Below are 17178 nucleotides of genomic sequence, written 5' to 3'. Positions count from 1 at the left end.
AAACTTAGCCAAGCATGATGGTGCATGCCTGTAGTCCCAGCTACTCAGAAGGCTGAGGCAGGAGAATCACTTGAACCCGGGAGGTGGAGGTTGCAGTGAGCCGAGATCACGCCACTGCATTCCAGCCTTGGTGACAGAGCCAGACTCCATCTCTCTCTCTCTCTCTCTCTCTCTCTCTCTCTCTCTCTCCATATATATATATGAAATAAGTTGGGTAGGGCTTTATGAAGACATCTCATCTTTGTTCTATATGGCATCAGCTAAGGTGGCTAATGCAGCTGGGGGTACTACTTCCAAGATGACTCATTCATACACTGGCCACTTGATGCTGGCTATTGGCTGTGAGCTCACCTAGGACTATTGGCTGGAGTTCTCAATTATTCTCCTTGAAGGCCTCTCCACTGGGTTCTTGAGCTTCCTCGCAGCATGGTAACTAGGTTCTCAAGTATGAGCATTCTAGAGATAAAGGCAGAAGCTTCACGGCTTCTTATAACCTACTCTTGGAAAGTATACAGCCCTACTTCTGCCTCATTTCATGGGCCAAGTAAGTCAAAAGCCCAGCCTAGATTCAAAGGAAGGGCAAATAGACTCCACCTTTTCAATTGAAGAGGGAGTGGCAAAGTCATATTACAAAAGAGCATGTAGTATATTGTCGTGGCCATCTTTGGAAACACAATCTGCCATAGCCCACCTATACCCCATCTTGAATATCCTGCAGGCTTTTTCATCTAAGCCAGGCATAGACAAACTACCTGCTTTTGTAAATAAAGTTTATTTGAACACGGCCATGCCTGTCCATTTGCTTTTTATCTATGGCTGTTTTTGTACTACAATAGTAGAGTCGAGTAGTTACAGCAGAGATTGTGTGGGCTGTAAAGCCAAGATACTTACCATCTGGCCTTTTACAGAAAAGTCTGCTGATGCCTGATCTAAGTTAATGGGACTATAATCCACTCAACTATTCAGGTCACAAACTGGAGTCACCCCTGATTACTCTCTTTCTCTCATACTTCTAAATCCATTTTTCAGGAATCCTCTCAGCTCTCTCTTAGAAAAATATTTGAATTCTGATGTCTTCTCACCATAATCCACTGGTCCAAGCTACCATCATCTCTGTTTTTCATTATCTTCTCTTGCCGGGACCAGTATCCCTGCTTTTACTTTTGTTTTGTTTACAGTCTTTTCTCAACACAGTAGGTGGGCTGATCCTTTACAAACAGTCTGATTAACTGCCTTGTCTAAAATCTACAATGGTTTCATGTAGTATTTTAAATGAAATTGAGAATTGATATCATGGCCTCCAAGTCCCTATATAACCTCCCCTACCCGCAGCCTGCCCATCCCCACTATGTGACTGACTTCATCTCCTTCCACTCTTCCCTTCCTTCTCACCACCTCAGCCATGCTGGCCTCCCTGCTGCTTAACTCTCCAAATATGTTCTTGCCTCAGAGTCTTGGCACTTGCTGCTCCATCTACCCAGAATATTCTTGTCCTGAGTATCCATGGGCTGACTCCCTTCATTGCATTCAGGTATCTGCTTGAGTGGCATCTTGGAGAAGACTCCCTTGACTGCTCTATCTAAAATAGCACCCCTGTCCCTCTCTTTGCTTACCCTGCTTTTTCTTCAGAGCAATTATCTATTGGTTATTGTCTAATTCCCTTGTAAGAGTGCAACTCTAGCTACAGTATCCCAAGCACAGTGTTCAATAAATGTTTGTCTAGTGAATCTGTTGAGTGAATGGGCCTCAGTTTCCTCATGTGTAAAATGAATGAGAGGGCCATCTGGCCGGAGCATCTGTTACTGAACTGGTTGCCAGGATTGTTTCCACTGATCTGACTGGCTAAGTGGGTGTTCCTTTTCTCCTTATATCCGTCCCTCCCTAAGCCTACGGGTGCAATGGAGTCTTCCTTTTCTTTGGGCAAGGTTATCTGAGTCCTGATGCTTGCTTGCTGGAACCTCAAAACAAGTTCTTTTCTCACGAGGGACCACCACAATAATGCCTTTTCTGCCTCTTTTGTAAGTAGTGTGAAAATCAAATGGAATAATAGATTTGGAACTGTAAACCTCTATGTAAGTGAAAAGAAAGAAAATGTAAAATGGATAAGGACTGATTCTAGCATCACCCATAATCCCCTCTTCTCCCTAGGGCCTGCCTGCTCCCCTGGCCTAGGGACCGATTCAACAGTGTATGTGAGACACAGAAAAGAAGCTGACAACAAAATAGAGCAGCCTTGGAAACTTGAGGTCAATAAGATATTTATTAAATTTGTAAAGAAAAAATTAAAGAAGGAAACCCAAATGTTTCTAGCTTCAGGATGTGACTAATCTCTCTACCTTATTGGGCTCTAGAACTGAAACAAAAACAACCTCCTTCCCAGAACAAAACAAAACAAAAACAAAACCACTTTCATCAGCTTAGGATTCTTACAAAAGAAGTTTACTTGTAATTTACACACTTAAATAGTAGTAATTCAAAAGCCCAGAATTCTCATATGATATTTAGATTGTTGGAACACCCATTCACATCTAAGTTGTTAATCACTCCAAGGTAACTTTGACTTGTTCCTTAGCTGTCTCTTTTCCCAGATGTACCTCATGATAATGACGAAGGCTTGTCTCTGAGTTTTGCAGGAGAGCCAAAGAGGCAATTGAGTAAAAATATTGGTGCATTTTCAGCCGAGCTTTCTGGTTTTCAGCTGGTGCAGGCAGCTAATAATCATTTAACTCAGGCATTTTTCACCTAGGCAACAGTAATGTATGTTTTGGATCATATTTTTGGCTTTATTTCTGTCCTAATGAGAATAAAAGACTGAATATTTTCAGTATCTAGTGGAATGGAGCTGACTGAAAGCTATTTTGGGTTCACTTCTGATGTGAGCTGTATTCAGAAACAATGAAGAGACACTAATAAGTGGGAATGAAAATGCTACTTGTTTGATAGATAGGGTAACTGAAAAGATCAAGAGTTGTGGCCTTCCACAAGTTTCTCGGTCCCCAGTTTTTCGAGGTCTTGGTTTTTGTTGCCTTCTCTCTAGATACAAATCCATATGAGGAATGATCATGGGAAACACATCATTGGAAAATTCTGGTCAAAATATGATTCTGTCTTCGTCTTTAACTTCATAGCATGGTGATGAAGTGCATGAGCTGTGGAATCAGACAGATGCATGAAATTCAGCTCCGCCACTTTATGAATTTATTTAAGGTACTTAATTTCCCTGAGCTTCAGTTTTCTAATCTGTAGACTGGGGGCCATTTAGAATGATCTAACTTATAGGATAATTTGCAGATTAAATTAGATCATTGCATATAAAACACTTAGTCCAGTGCCTTGTACATGGCAAGCACTTGATAAATGTGAGCTAATACCTATCATAATATTATTCATTTTAAATTTAGAATAAGAGGTTTGTCCAATATATCAGTTTCCTGGAGCTGCTGTAACAAAGTGCCACAAACTTGGTGGCTTAAAGCAACACAAATGTATTGCCACAGTTCTGGAGGCTAGAAATCCCAAATCAAGGTGTTAGCAGAGCTCTGAAGGCTCTAGGGGACGATCCTTTCTTGCCTCTTCCTAGTTTCTGGCAGTTGCTGGCAATTCTTAAGTGTTCCTTGGCTTATAAAGGCATCATTTCAATTTCTGCCTCCATCATTTCATGGTGTTCTCTCTGTGTCTAAATACCCCTCTTCTTCTAAGGACCCCAGTCATTGGATTAGGGCCCAACCTGCTCCACTATGACCTCATCTTAACTTGGTTACATCTGTAATTACTCTATTTCCAAATAAGGTCACATTCTGAGGCTCTGGGTGAACATGAATTGTAGGACACTGTTTCAACCTGTACACCCTGTATGGAAGGTGTTAAGTGCTGGAAGAGTTTAAGAGTGGACTTGCCGAGCTCACTATGAGCTAAGCAGAACTGGGCAGAAAGGGAAGGGATGTGACAGAAATGAGTCACAGAGGGCACTGTCTCCCTCACCCCAGAAGATTGTGCATATTAATGGGCAACTGCTTTATTCCACTGAGTGCAATACCACCTCTTATGACCAGACTCCTCTGCTCAACTCTGGAATTGAAAATTGGGAGCAGCTAGAGGTTGAGTCCTGTGGACTCAGAGGCTAGGTCCCAATCCATTTTGGGGTGGAATAAAGTATATCAGTGCACTGAGGGATGGGGGACAGAAGCAACTGACATTCCTGTCACATTTTTCAGTGGTTTCCCATATAGGAAGACACACGCTCAACAGCACTTCTCAAACTACAGTGTGCAGAAGAGTCACCTGGGGATTTTGTTTAAATACAGATTCTGATTCAGTAGGTCTGGGGTGAGGGTTGAGACTCTACATTTTTAACAAGCCCCTGATGATGCTGATGTTGCTGGACCATGGACCACACTTAGTTCTAGGCTTGGCTTATGCTGCACGCCACTCTAAAGAAGCTACTAAGTATGCACCTTTTAAAAATATCTTGGGCAAAATAACATTATCCCTCTTAAAATTATACTCACTTAGTATTATTTAATATCCAGTCAATAATCAAATTTCCCCAATTGTTTCCAAAATGAATGAATGAATCATTATTGAATCAAAATCCACTCTAGGACCACCAGTTGCATGTCATTATTTCCCTTACATCTCTTTTATTCCAAAACAGTCTCTTATTCATGACTCTGACTTACTGGTGGACAAGCTGCCCATAAAAATATTTCACCTTCTGGATTTGCATGGTTGCTTCCTTGTGGTGTCATTTTGCTGTATTTAGCTGTATGTCTTGTAAACTGGAAGTTGGCTCTAAAAGCTTGATAAGTACACATTAAATATCGGTGGCCAGAATTCATCACAGAGGATGGGTACATTATAATGCATCACGTCAGGTGACATGTAATATCTGCTTGTCTTACCAATAGTGATGCAAAGACTGAGCCCTGAATTAGGGCGATGACAGCTTGATCCTTCAGTCATACACTTAAATTTTACTCTTTGAGACTAGAGAGTAATCTTCTTTGTTTTTCTTTGGCAATATATGAATGCCTTGTTCCTCATGAATCATTCCCCTAATAGCTTTTTTTCTTTTATTTTGAAAAACAAAACATTCCCACTAGCAATATATAAACATTCCCTTTTCTTCAACCTCGCCAGCATCGGTTATTTTTGACTTTTTAATAATAACCATTCTGACTAGTGTGAGACAGTATCTCATTGTGGTTTTGATTTGCATTTCTCTAATGATCAGTGATGATGAGCATTTTTTCCATATGCCTGTTGGCTGCATGTAACATCTTCTTTTGAAAAGTGTCTGTTCATGTCCTTTGCTTTTTAGGACATATCAATGCAGAGCCAGAAAACATACACACAAATGTATATGTCTCTCTCTCTATATTTATAAATGACTTCATATCGATATATTCAATTTGCTTTAACATTACAATTTTAAATTAATTTCTTTGATTTTATAGTTCTCTTTTATTCTGAAAATCTTGATTGTTACATAATTACTTGTTTTATTTATCTTATACAGCCAACAGACACATGAAAAAAATGCTCATCATCACTGGCCATCAGAGAAATGCAAATCAAAACCACAATGAGATACCATCTCACACCAGTTAGAATGGCAATCATTAAAAAGTCAGGAAACAACAGGTGTTGGAGAGGATGTGGAGAAATAGGAACACTTTTACACTGTTGGTGGGATTGTAAACTAGTTCAACCATTATGGACAACAGTATGGCAATTCCTCAAGGATCTAGAACTAGATGTACCATATGACCCAGCCATCCCATTACTGGGTATATACCCAAAGGATTATAAATCATGCTGCTATAAAGACACATGCACACGTATGTTATTGTGGCACTATTCACAATAGCAAAGACTTGGAATCAACCCAAATGTCCATCAGTGACAGACTGGATTAAGAAAATGTGGCACATATACACCATGGAATACTATGCAGCCATAAAAAAGGATGAGTTTGCGTCCTTTGTAGGGACATGGATGCAGCTGGAAACCATCATTCTCAGCAAACTATCGCAAGAACAGAAAACCAAACACCACATGTTCTCACTCATAGGTGGGAACTGAACAATGAGATCACTTGGACTCAGGAAGGGGAACATCACACACTGGGGCCTATCATGGGGGGGGGAGGGGGGAGGGGGGAGGGATTGCATTGGAGTTATACATGATATAATGATGAATTGATGGGTGCTGACGAGTTGATGGGTGCAGCACACCAACATGGCACAAGTATACATATGTAACAAACCTGCACGTTATGCACATGTACCCTAGAACTTAAAGTATAATAAAAAATAAATAAATAAATAAATAAAAAGAAAAAAAGTTTTAAATAAGAATACCACTGTTACGTATAACAGTAACATTACTGAATAACTTAAAATTTCTTTGTAACTCTCTGGCCTGAGATGAAATTACCCTCTTACACTGATTTCCTTAAAGCTAAGAACTGAGTCTTGATCAGATTAGAAACTCTGTAAATGTTACTTGAATGAATAGTTTGAGTTCTGGTTCCTAAATATTTCATGCGACAGAACAAAAATGTGTTGGGAACATAGGGTGAGTTATCAAGTGAATTCTTTAAAGTCAGGTTCATTTGGGAAGTAATCAGTAGCTATTTGAAATTCATAAGCCTGTTTTCCTAAAATTTCCATTTCTTATTTCAAATATATTGAACCAGTTTAAGAAGATGGCTTATACAGAGTCCTGAGTTTGAACTGAATTCTCTTTAATAGTACTGGATTGGAACTTTTTCCTTCCTCTTCTCTATTCTTATTAAAAGGCATGAAGAAAAGAGCAAGAATCACGGGAGGTTGTGAAAGACCCGGCAAGTTTCATCCCCTCAAAGTATGAGGCATGGTGAATGATGTGCAGCCTGCATATTCTTTGGTTGTCCATTTCTAACTTCATGAATGAGTTAATTCTTGTCTTACTTCTCCTATGAAATGAAGCCGATATAGTTAGGATTTGTGTCCCCACCCAAACCTCATCTTGAATTGTAATCCCCAGGTGTTTAGGGAAAGACCAAGTGGAGGTAATTGAATCATGGAAGTGGTTCCTCCATGCTGTTCTTGTGATAGTGAGTGAGTTCTCATAAGATCTGATGGTTTTATAAGGGGCTCTTCACTCTTCACTTGGTATTTCTCCTTCCTGTTGCCTTGTGAAGATGGTGCCTTGCTTCCCCTTTGCCTTCTGCCATGATTTTGTTTCCAGAGGCTTCCCCAGCCATGCAGAACTGTGAGCCAATTAACCTCTTTCCTTTATAAATTACCCAGTCTTCTTAGTAGCGTGGGAATGGACTAATATAGAAGCTCAAGCATTTCAACATTGGTCTTATATAGAAATATTAGCTTTCATATGATAGAGGAGAAGAAAGGAGATAGCTCTTTCTTCTGGCGCATAAGATCTCCAGGAGTCCTAATATTGTTGAGGTGTCAGAGATTTTTCTTCCTGTATATAAGAGGTCAATACTCTAAAAATTGTTTTTTATTTTACTCTGCTCTGACTCAGCAAGGACTTTCATAGTCATATCATTCATGCTTCATTTAGCAATAAGGTTCAAGAAAGGAATGCCAGTTTAAACATGTAATTTACCTCTCTTTTCCTGACAATAACCAATGAGTGCAATTTATTCATCACACATCAATACTCCTAACTCATAACAACAGGAAGGTTACTGAAGACAGTCATTTGAGAATTAAAGGAGTCTATACATGCTGACAGAACAAGCAGCTTGAAGCGTTTTCTGTCAATTTACCATTGACCCAATGGTTCTTTTGAAAATCCCCTACTCAGCAAGAGAAAATTGGAAGATGTGAAAAAGAAATTGTTTGTGGAGGCAATATAGAAACCCTTTCACAGTGAAAGGTTTTGAGTGGATTTACTGGGCTTGAGGCATCTATACCCCTTTCCAAATTTATACTTTCTTTGCTTCCTTTCATAAGTATAACCTGAAGTGGGTGGAGTCACGAGCTGTGCTGCTAACTAGAGTAAGAATTCATTTTATGTATCCCAGCATAAATGTTAGAGCCTGACCAGGATAAAAATATACTGTACTCCAAAAATTTTCTTTTTTTTAAAATAAAAACAATGTTTTTATTGTGTCTGGGGTTGTTGCTGTTTAAGTACATGGTCTGCAAAAGGCGGGAACTCTGCCTGTTTCTCATGCTTTCAGAGTCCTTAGCGTGATGATAGGTCATGTAGTCAATATTCAGGCACTGAAAGGTTCAAAAGTGAGAAGTATATCTTGAAATTTAAGATCAGAAAGAGCAAGTGCTCCCTTCTTTTCTTGAGACAAATGTCTACTCAAGGTGGGATTTCTTATTTCTAAAACTCCTTCCCTAGGAAACATTCCTACAGTGAGATTTGGAGATAGCTTACTGCTGAGAATCCAGCATTTCATTATATGCATTGTGACTATATTTTCTAAGCTAAAAATCAGCACTGGGATCTGGCAAGATGATAAAATATTTGAAATCAGGACCACTGTAGGAATCATCCACATATGGCTGCCATACCTTGATGTCTTGAGAAAATCCTCCCTTAATTTGTGTTTGATGGCATCTGGGTATCATATGATATCTTATTGTTTGAATTCATCAAAAGGACATTTGGCTTTAAAAAATTTGAGTGCTAACCACCATCACATAGAACTCACAAACTCACAGTAAATAGAATATGTACATCTGTGGTGTCCTTAAATTATTTAATTTTAGTTTTTTTAAGGGTATATTTGTTTTACGTGTTCAATTATCTTAAACTTCTTTTGGACAAGCTGTGGTAGAAAGGTAGACTTTACTGTTTGCTGACATAATACATATACGTTTCAGTACCTACCCTATATCCCCAAATGCTCAGTGACCAGGATTTCTAGCCAGAACTATGTTTTAGGGCATCATTCTCTTCTAACTTCACTATAACATAAATACAAACAGCTTATAGAGCTTATTCGAGTAAGGTGGCTTTTAAGTGCAGGCTGAAACATAGCTCCCTTTAGAGGAAAGAGTCTGCATAGATTAGGCCTTTGGGGCAGGTGGTCTTTGAATAAATGTCCTTGTCACCCTAGCAAATGTATTGTGCTTACAATAATGCGTAGATGGAAGAAATGGGATAGCGCTGTTAGTCATCTATTTGGTGCTTTAGGCAGTTAGCAGTGGCAACTGTTGGTACAAGACTTTTCTATTAGGTGTTTTGAAATGTCAGACACAGAGGGAAGGCAAGGTGTGGCACACCTGCCTCCATTTATGCTTGACAATATTTATTGCTTTCTTTCTTTACAAGAAACTGAGCAAGAAGTGAAGACAGCAGCATAATGTGCCTTTGTGCTGATGTTTTGAGCCTGGATGGGACAGGAGATGAGAGGTGGGAGTCAAATGTTTGAAAAATCCAAGTGTCTGTGATGCAAGAAAGAAGCTTCAGCGTGTGCAGGAAGAAATCATTTGAGCCTGATGAATAGCAATTTAATGTTTTTTATTAAACCTTCACTGAAAGAGATGTACTTGGATTTAGTTTACCTCCTATTCCTTGTGTCTTGGATTATGCAGAGAATTTGCTAGTCTACATTTGGGTTAATGGGAATTCAACATTGCCCAGTTGAGGACAGCTGGAGCTTTGGGAGAGGGAGCTGATGAGGATAAGAAAGGGGGTACAGAAGATGCTTGGGGGTGTCATTAGATTTGTTTGGGTTCTATTCTACAATGAAAAAACAAAGTGAAAATTAATAGACTTTTTCTGGCTATTAGATTGAAAATTTAAAAATTCATGTTTTTTAAACTTTCAGGAGACATGAAAATACTCATCATCTCACTGTCCCTTCCCAGAGATGGACTCCTCAACCTCAACAGACAGGCACATTTTCTTTGCTTTTCCCTAAGCTGGGTGACATTTCAATGGAGAACACTGATTGATCTTTGTGTGATCTTGAGAAAGCAACGTGGGTTTTATTTGCCCCATAAAAAGTACCAAATGTGGAAAATGTACTTAGCATATGTGGATGAGCATGCAGTTTTGCAGCAACTTGGTTTTTCAGTCTGAGCAACTGTATTTAGCTGCTTCCTGTGGTTGATCAGTAGCTTCATCTGTGAAGTCAAGAAACCCAACCAGACCCCCCCACCCCACCGCCGCCACATCACACATGTGTTAGAAAAACCTCTAATGATTAAAAGTTATTTCAGGAAAGGTGGTATGTAAATGAGGTAATGGAAAAATTTCGAGTATTATTAGAATATATAGAGCAGGGTTTCTCCACCTCAGTGCTATTGACATTTGGGGCTGGATCATTCTTTTTCATGGGGCCTGTCATCTGCCTTGGGGGATGTTTAGCAGCACTGGAGACCTAACTGCTCCTGGTTGACAACCACTGATTAGAATTAGATATGGAACAAATGGATGGTTCCAAGGGCAAGTGCCTCACCTGAGAGACTTAAAGTTTAGAAGGCTTGTTTAATTGATGATTATCATTTGTCTTTGCCAAAAGCAGCCTCTTGCTAAGCATAAGTAAATAGATGGATAATTTTCTTTCAAAGGCTGAGAGTTGACAAGAGGCTGTAGGATTCATTAATCAAGGGCAAAACATCATTTGGTTAGGCAGATGACCTTGACACTACCTTTGAGGGAGAACAGACTCGTCTCTGCCTTGTGCTCAAGGTGAGAGGCAATACTCACTGTGGCATTGCTTATGGAAACACATTCTCTTTTAGTTTGCTTATCCCTCTCACCTTTTAAGTTAGCTCTCTCTTCTTCCAGGCCTCTATTTCCTTTCTTTTCTTTTCAGTAGAGATGAAGTCTTGCTATGTTGGCCAGGCTGTTCTTGAATTCCTGGCCTCAAGTCATCCTTCTGCCTTGGCCTCTCAAAGTGCTGGGATTACAGGCATGAACCACGGTGCCTGGCCTCTAGCATCTATTTCTTGAATAGGAGTGTCATTTCACCTGCTCAACTTTTGGAATTGGTGCTGTTAATGGTTCTGAGTTTCAGAGTTGTTCCTTGGGCAAAATTTGATGTCAGAAAACTCCATGTTTTCCCAGACTTCATTTTCTTTGCACTTTACCCTCCCTTCACTCATGCCTTTCCTTCACCACGTGTTACCTCCTCTGCAAATCCACCTCCAGGTGCGCAAAATGCCTTAATTTTTCTTCCCTCTTGCTTTATATAAATCACATTTTTTTTCTGGGGTGTTGGTGGGGGGGGATCTGATTGCCCTTCTACATTACAGCTAAATACACATCTATTTTTGAAACTGGCATGCACTGTCTTTTTAAAAAATTTAAATTGATATATCATAAAATTGTTTCTCTTGGTACCTAGTTCTATGAGTTTTAACATAGGCATGTTTGTGTAATCACCACCACAATTAGGATACAGAACAGTTCCATCACCAAAAAAACTAAAAAGAAAAAACAAACCTTTGGGCTGCCCCTTTGCAAAACTCTCCTCTCCACTTCCAAATCCTGGCAACTGCCCGTTTGTTCTCCATCTCTATAGTTTTGCCTTTTCCAGGAAGCCATGTAAATGGAAGCAAACAGAATGTAACCTTTGGGAGTGTCTTCTTTCACTCAGCACAATGCCTTTGAGATTCATCATGTCGTTGTTTGCATTGATATTTCATTCCTTTTCTTGCTGGGTAGTTTTCTATGGTATTGATAGCCACCGTGTGTTTATTCACCCATTGGAGGACATCTGGGTAGTTTTCAGTTTTAGGCAATTATAAGTAGAGCTGCTATTAAGCATTCCTGTACTGGTCTCTGTGGGAATGTAAATTTTCATTTCTCTAGGGGTGGAATTTCTGGATCATGTGGTAAGTACGTCTTTTTGTTTTCCAGAGGAATTTTTACTTTAATTGGGCCCAGAAATGAATTCAATACTTAAACTGTAATGATTCTGTAAGTGTGGAATTTCAGACTGGGTTTTTGAGATTTGGAGTAAGGATGTGTGTATGAGTGTTGTGTGTGTGTGGTTGTACTGGGAGTGTTGAGTTGGGAGCCCTGAAATCACTTCAGCTCAAATGGGTGGCCTATTTTTGCCCACCTTATGCTTGTGGGTCAACATGCCAATTTTTCTTCTAATTCTTTAATCCTGACCTATGGTATCAGTACAGGAAGAGCCATTTAAATTGGGTGAATGACAAACAACCGTCTGTTCCTGATGAGTGGATTTCCTTCCATCTCTAAATCCCATGACTATGACTGTGACTCTTATGCTTGAATCATTCTCTAGCTACATCAATTTCATGGTTGTCAGCAATGCCTAATCCATCTTCCATAGTCTGGAACCACTCAGGCGGCAGACTCCCTTGAGGTGGGAGTGCTCCTTGTACTCACTTGTGTTCCTGCCATCCTCGGGGTGCTTACAGTTAATATGTGTCCAGAATTATTTCATTTTAATTTTGGCTGCAAGAAAAGCCTTTAGTGAAAGAAATATGAGCAATGCATTAAACAATTCCATTGATATCATTTCTCTGTCTTTTAAAAAATGGGTATTTTCATTGTCTGAGGTTTCATTCTAAAGTTCCAAAATTCAGATTTTGCATATACAACTATACTTCCTCATATCAAATACCATTGTCATGCATGGCTTACAAACATTTCAGTAAGTGTTTGTTGAACTGAATGAGTAAAGAAAATAATTGGTGAGAAATAATAAGATCTATATAATTTTCTTCTTTTATCATTATTTATACTATATCAAGCACTCTCTTTTTTTTTTCCTGAGCAAGACTTAGCTTTAGATGCCAAAAATATTTATTACCTATGATTTTTGATTAGGTATTTTATATTGGAAGCTTCAAAACTCACTTGCCTGGGAAAACAGTGACCCCTCTGAGTATGGAAAAATGGATCCATTGATTATTTTATAAATTTGAATATTAATTTAATAAGTTAAATAGAAATACCCCAGAGTTACCAGGCAATACACACGCCTTTGCCTTAAACTCCATATAAAATGCCATCTTTTCAATGAAATTTTCCCAAACCATCCCATGCAAAATTGTTCTGTTTTCCATACACCACAGCTCTGTTAAAATTATTTGATTTCAGGTCCTTCTCTTCCAGGGGTGTGTGAGCAACTTGAGGGTGGGACACGTGTCTCATTCTCTTTGATGATCTTAGTGTTTAGCACAGTTTCTGGCACATTTGTGCTAAATAAATTATTTGTCATACCAAATACAATTCCTGAGGTACGAGGATAACCTTACCCAATATTTTAGTTTTTGTACATATTTATATATGCATATATGTATATGATACACACACCTATTTTTAGAAACCAATAGATGGTGGAACTGAATGAAAACAGAGCCCTTTTCTGGAGTTGTCTAGACTGGGTGGGTGAAGTTTTTAAAAAACGGAGCTGATAAATCATCAGCAATAAGAACAGTGAATTTTAGAGCAGTTTGTTATTATAGAGGGTAAGTAGGTCTTCTTTGATCACTTTGAAAAGACAAGGGCCACAATTTATCCTGCCAATTCAATTTCAAGAACTCACTGAACATTTCTTGAGTCAAAATTTCTTCATGAAATGGCTTTTTAAATTGCAAAAATAATTCTGTGGCCCTAACTCAAAACCACTCTGAAAAATGATGAAAAGTTAGCTACCTGGAAATCTTTGTACAAAACCTGTGGACCTCAGGTTAGTAGTGCAAATTGTCTTTCCCTCAGCTTTATTTTACAGGTTGAGTTCACAAAATTCCTTATGAGATAATAGGTCTAAGGGCTACATCAAATTATTTCAGCTGAAATGAAGTGGAGGTGATAACAATTTAGTCCAACACCTGCATGTTATTGCTTTTTATTCTAAATGGAGATTTAGCTTTTAGCACTAGCGTTTCCCAGGTGGCTTGCTATGATGCAGATGTCTGTCTGATATGACCTTGGACTGGCATTGAGGCTGACTGGGTACTTATGCCAGGCAGCTGGCCAAATCATCTTGGAAAGAAGTGGTCTGGTCAGATTCCTTCTGAAGGAGAAGACCACACACAAAAAAGCATATTTATTCTTTCTTACTGGAGGATGACTTTTGGTAGCATGCTGTAGCAGGCTGTTGGTGCCCTTATTGGGCTGTGGCAGGATACTGTGAAAGTTGGCTGCTTATCAGCCCATAGTTGTACTCTTCTCTGGAGGATTATACTCAGCCAATTGGAGCTCCTTGTGGGATCAATCTGAGCTAGACTTCAGCGACACTACATCTTTACTGCTTTTGTCCTATTCTGCTCCCTCCCTTCCTTACTCCTGAGTGCTCCTGAGAGCACTTCTTCAATAAATTCTTGTAGAAGAATCTTTGTTTCAGTAAGTAAGACACATGCCTCTGCCTAAATGACCTGGCACAACAAGGTGCTAGAAGGATAATCTTCACAGATACTGAAACTTCCAAGAATCATGACAGGAGCACGTTGGAGAGAAAAATAGTGATATTGGTGTTAAAAATTATTGAGGATGAGGCAGAGACCTGGGGGCCGCAAAAGGACTCTGCCTACCCCACATTGGCACTGAGAAGCTTAATGTGGTTGGAGAAAAACCCATACCAATGAATTGTGCTTTGAGTTAGTGATTATAACAGTCTTGCGAGTTCTAGATGCAGCCTGGTCATCATACTATATTTCCCAGTCAAACTGCTGTCCAGATTGTCTGTGTTCATTAATTAACATTATTCTAGTTACTGAAAAGATCAAGTTTAATATCAGTGACTTAGTACAGTAAAAGTTTCTTTCTTCTCATGCAAATTCTCAAATAATGTTTCCAATTTTCAGGCTGTTATACTCCATGTAATTCAGAGCTTCAAGGTTCTTACCCTTTTATGGTTTTGCCATCTTTAGCTAATAGTTTCCAAGGTTCCATCTTGGAGAAGGAGCATGGAGAATCACATATAGAAGGATTTTATGGGTGCACATCATTCTCACATTTTGTTGGCTAGATAATGACTACATGCCAGATCTTCCACTGACTGCATGATGGTATATAAGTCTCCCATATATTTGATGCAACTCTGGAGAAGGATGGTGCAGAAGTGACTGGAATTAATTTTCCACCATTAAATAGAGATGGGAAAAGGAAATTAAGTGTAGCCACAGAAAATAAGTTAAATGGCTTGGTAACCTGGGTTTGTGGCTCGAGATTCATACGTGCTGCATATGTTTAAAATGATATCTGGAAGGGTGAATTTGTAGTCAAGGGGGATAAATGAAGTAGAGAGCATAGAATTGAAGAACATGATAAAGTTTGAAATTGTATCTACTGGATGGACCATGGCACAGTAGTAGCTTTTGAACCCTTTCCTGGTGAATCTTGAACAAGTTTCTAATAACCCATGTAATGCTTTTGTTAGAAAAAGGACACAGCTCCATGCCAGGATGCATGGCTTTGGGGAGTGGAGTGTGGCTGTATTCCAGCTTCCACCCTCCCTTTCACCAGATGTTGTTGTGGAGGATACACCTGCACATCAGTATGTGGTAGTGCTGATCTCAAAGCAACTGCTTCTGCTCTTCTCTTGTTGTGGATTGACTTAACGACCCAAAGTTTTCAAAAATTCCTTTCTGTATCCATACCCCTTGCCATATGACTTTGTAGTTCCTCGCACTAAAGAGGTGGACTGTATTTCTCTGCTGCTTGACTCTGGCCATGTGATGAGCTTTGGCCAATGGAATGTTAACAAGTGTGACATGAACAGAAGTAGAAGCATGTGCATGATTTGGCTTGCCTCCTTATACTTCTGCCAATGCCTTGAGATGCACACGCCCAGGCTAGTCTCTTGATTCCAGAAAGAGGATGAGAACTATGTAGAGCAGAGCCAAGTCACTCAGGCCAAGCCCAGACCAGATCCATTGATCTCCAGCAACCCCACATCTGCATAAATAAACCCAGCAGAGATCGGCAGTTACTCAGTCAAAGCCCAGTCTAGATCCCCTCAACCTCTGTTGACTTGTATACTCATGTGCCAAATAAATGCTTACTGTTGTTTCCCACTGAGATTTCGTGATTGCTTGTTATACAGCATTTTTGTGGCCACAGTTAATAGGTACACCTCTTTCTCCTCAAAGCCCTAGGAGTATGGAACATACAGGTTGTTTCTTCTACCATGACTACTTTATGCCATTACGAATTTGCATTCCTTTTCAGAATCAATGTCTTTTCACCTTTCCATCAGCACTGTTTAAAAGCACACATTAGAAAAGATTTAGGGATGTTCCATTTAAATGGTTCTGATGAGAAATCATCAAAGCTAGCACTAGGTCCTAGACCTGGAGGGAGATTATGGTTAGACAATTTAGATAAAATAAGTGTGGGTGGTGGAAAGTAGGTGGAAGGGAAATAGGTTAACCTCTTTCTTCTTGGTAATGAAGGTTTCTCAGTGCAGTAGCATGTCAATTCATAGCTGTTCTTCTCCTCTTTATAATTCCATTCATACAGGATTTGGATAAATAGTAAAATTTTACAGGCCATAATTTAAAAAATATAGATAGGAAAGATGTCATTTTTCACCTTGGTAGCATATGGGAAACTAATATATCTAAAATCCCTATACATAATGAAGAAAAGTAAAGGGATCCAATAATTTTTGATGTGTGCTGCATTAAGATGTTTTTATTTTCTATTTTCTCTGCTTGCCTATACTTGCAAATGAAAGTTGACAACATTTTTTGTCACTGTTCACATTAAAATATATCTCTATCTTTCTATCTAGTGACATTGAATAATTTTATTAGCTAAATAAACATTTTAGTCATCAGTGAAACTCTTCCAGCAGCAGATAAGCTAGATTAAATTGTTAGGTCAAAAGAGTGCACACTGTAATAGCTGTCATCACTATAGAAAATTTCAAATAATGACTATTTTTTCTTTTTTTAATCTTGAATGCTTTGGGGACCAAGCAGCAAGTCCACCCACAGCTATTGTCAAGCATATTTCTTTCTTCATCAGTAATAAGGAGTGATCCTTCCCATGCCTAAATTTAGTCATCTTAGAAAAAGATCTAGAGATTCGTGTTGCAATGTTGAATTCCTGGTGTTTTATTTTCTTCTCTTTGAAGTCTCATGATTCCTAATCTGGTCAGAACCTCTAATTTCAACATTAAATGGGAGTGTTTAGACCTTCTAAATGTTTACTACATTGAATTTTTTTCAATGTTTACTAAATTGAATTTCCTTTCCTATAAGATTTGACTGTTGA

Source organism: Trachypithecus francoisi, unplaced genomic scaffold, assembly GCF_009764315.1.
Source record: "Trachypithecus francoisi isolate TF-2019V2 unplaced genomic scaffold, Tfra_2.0 Lachesis_group6, whole genome shotgun sequence".
NCBI classification, from domain to species: Eukaryota; Metazoa; Chordata; class Mammalia; order Primates; family Cercopithecidae; genus Trachypithecus; species Trachypithecus francoisi.
This window is presented reverse-complemented; position numbering follows the sequence as displayed.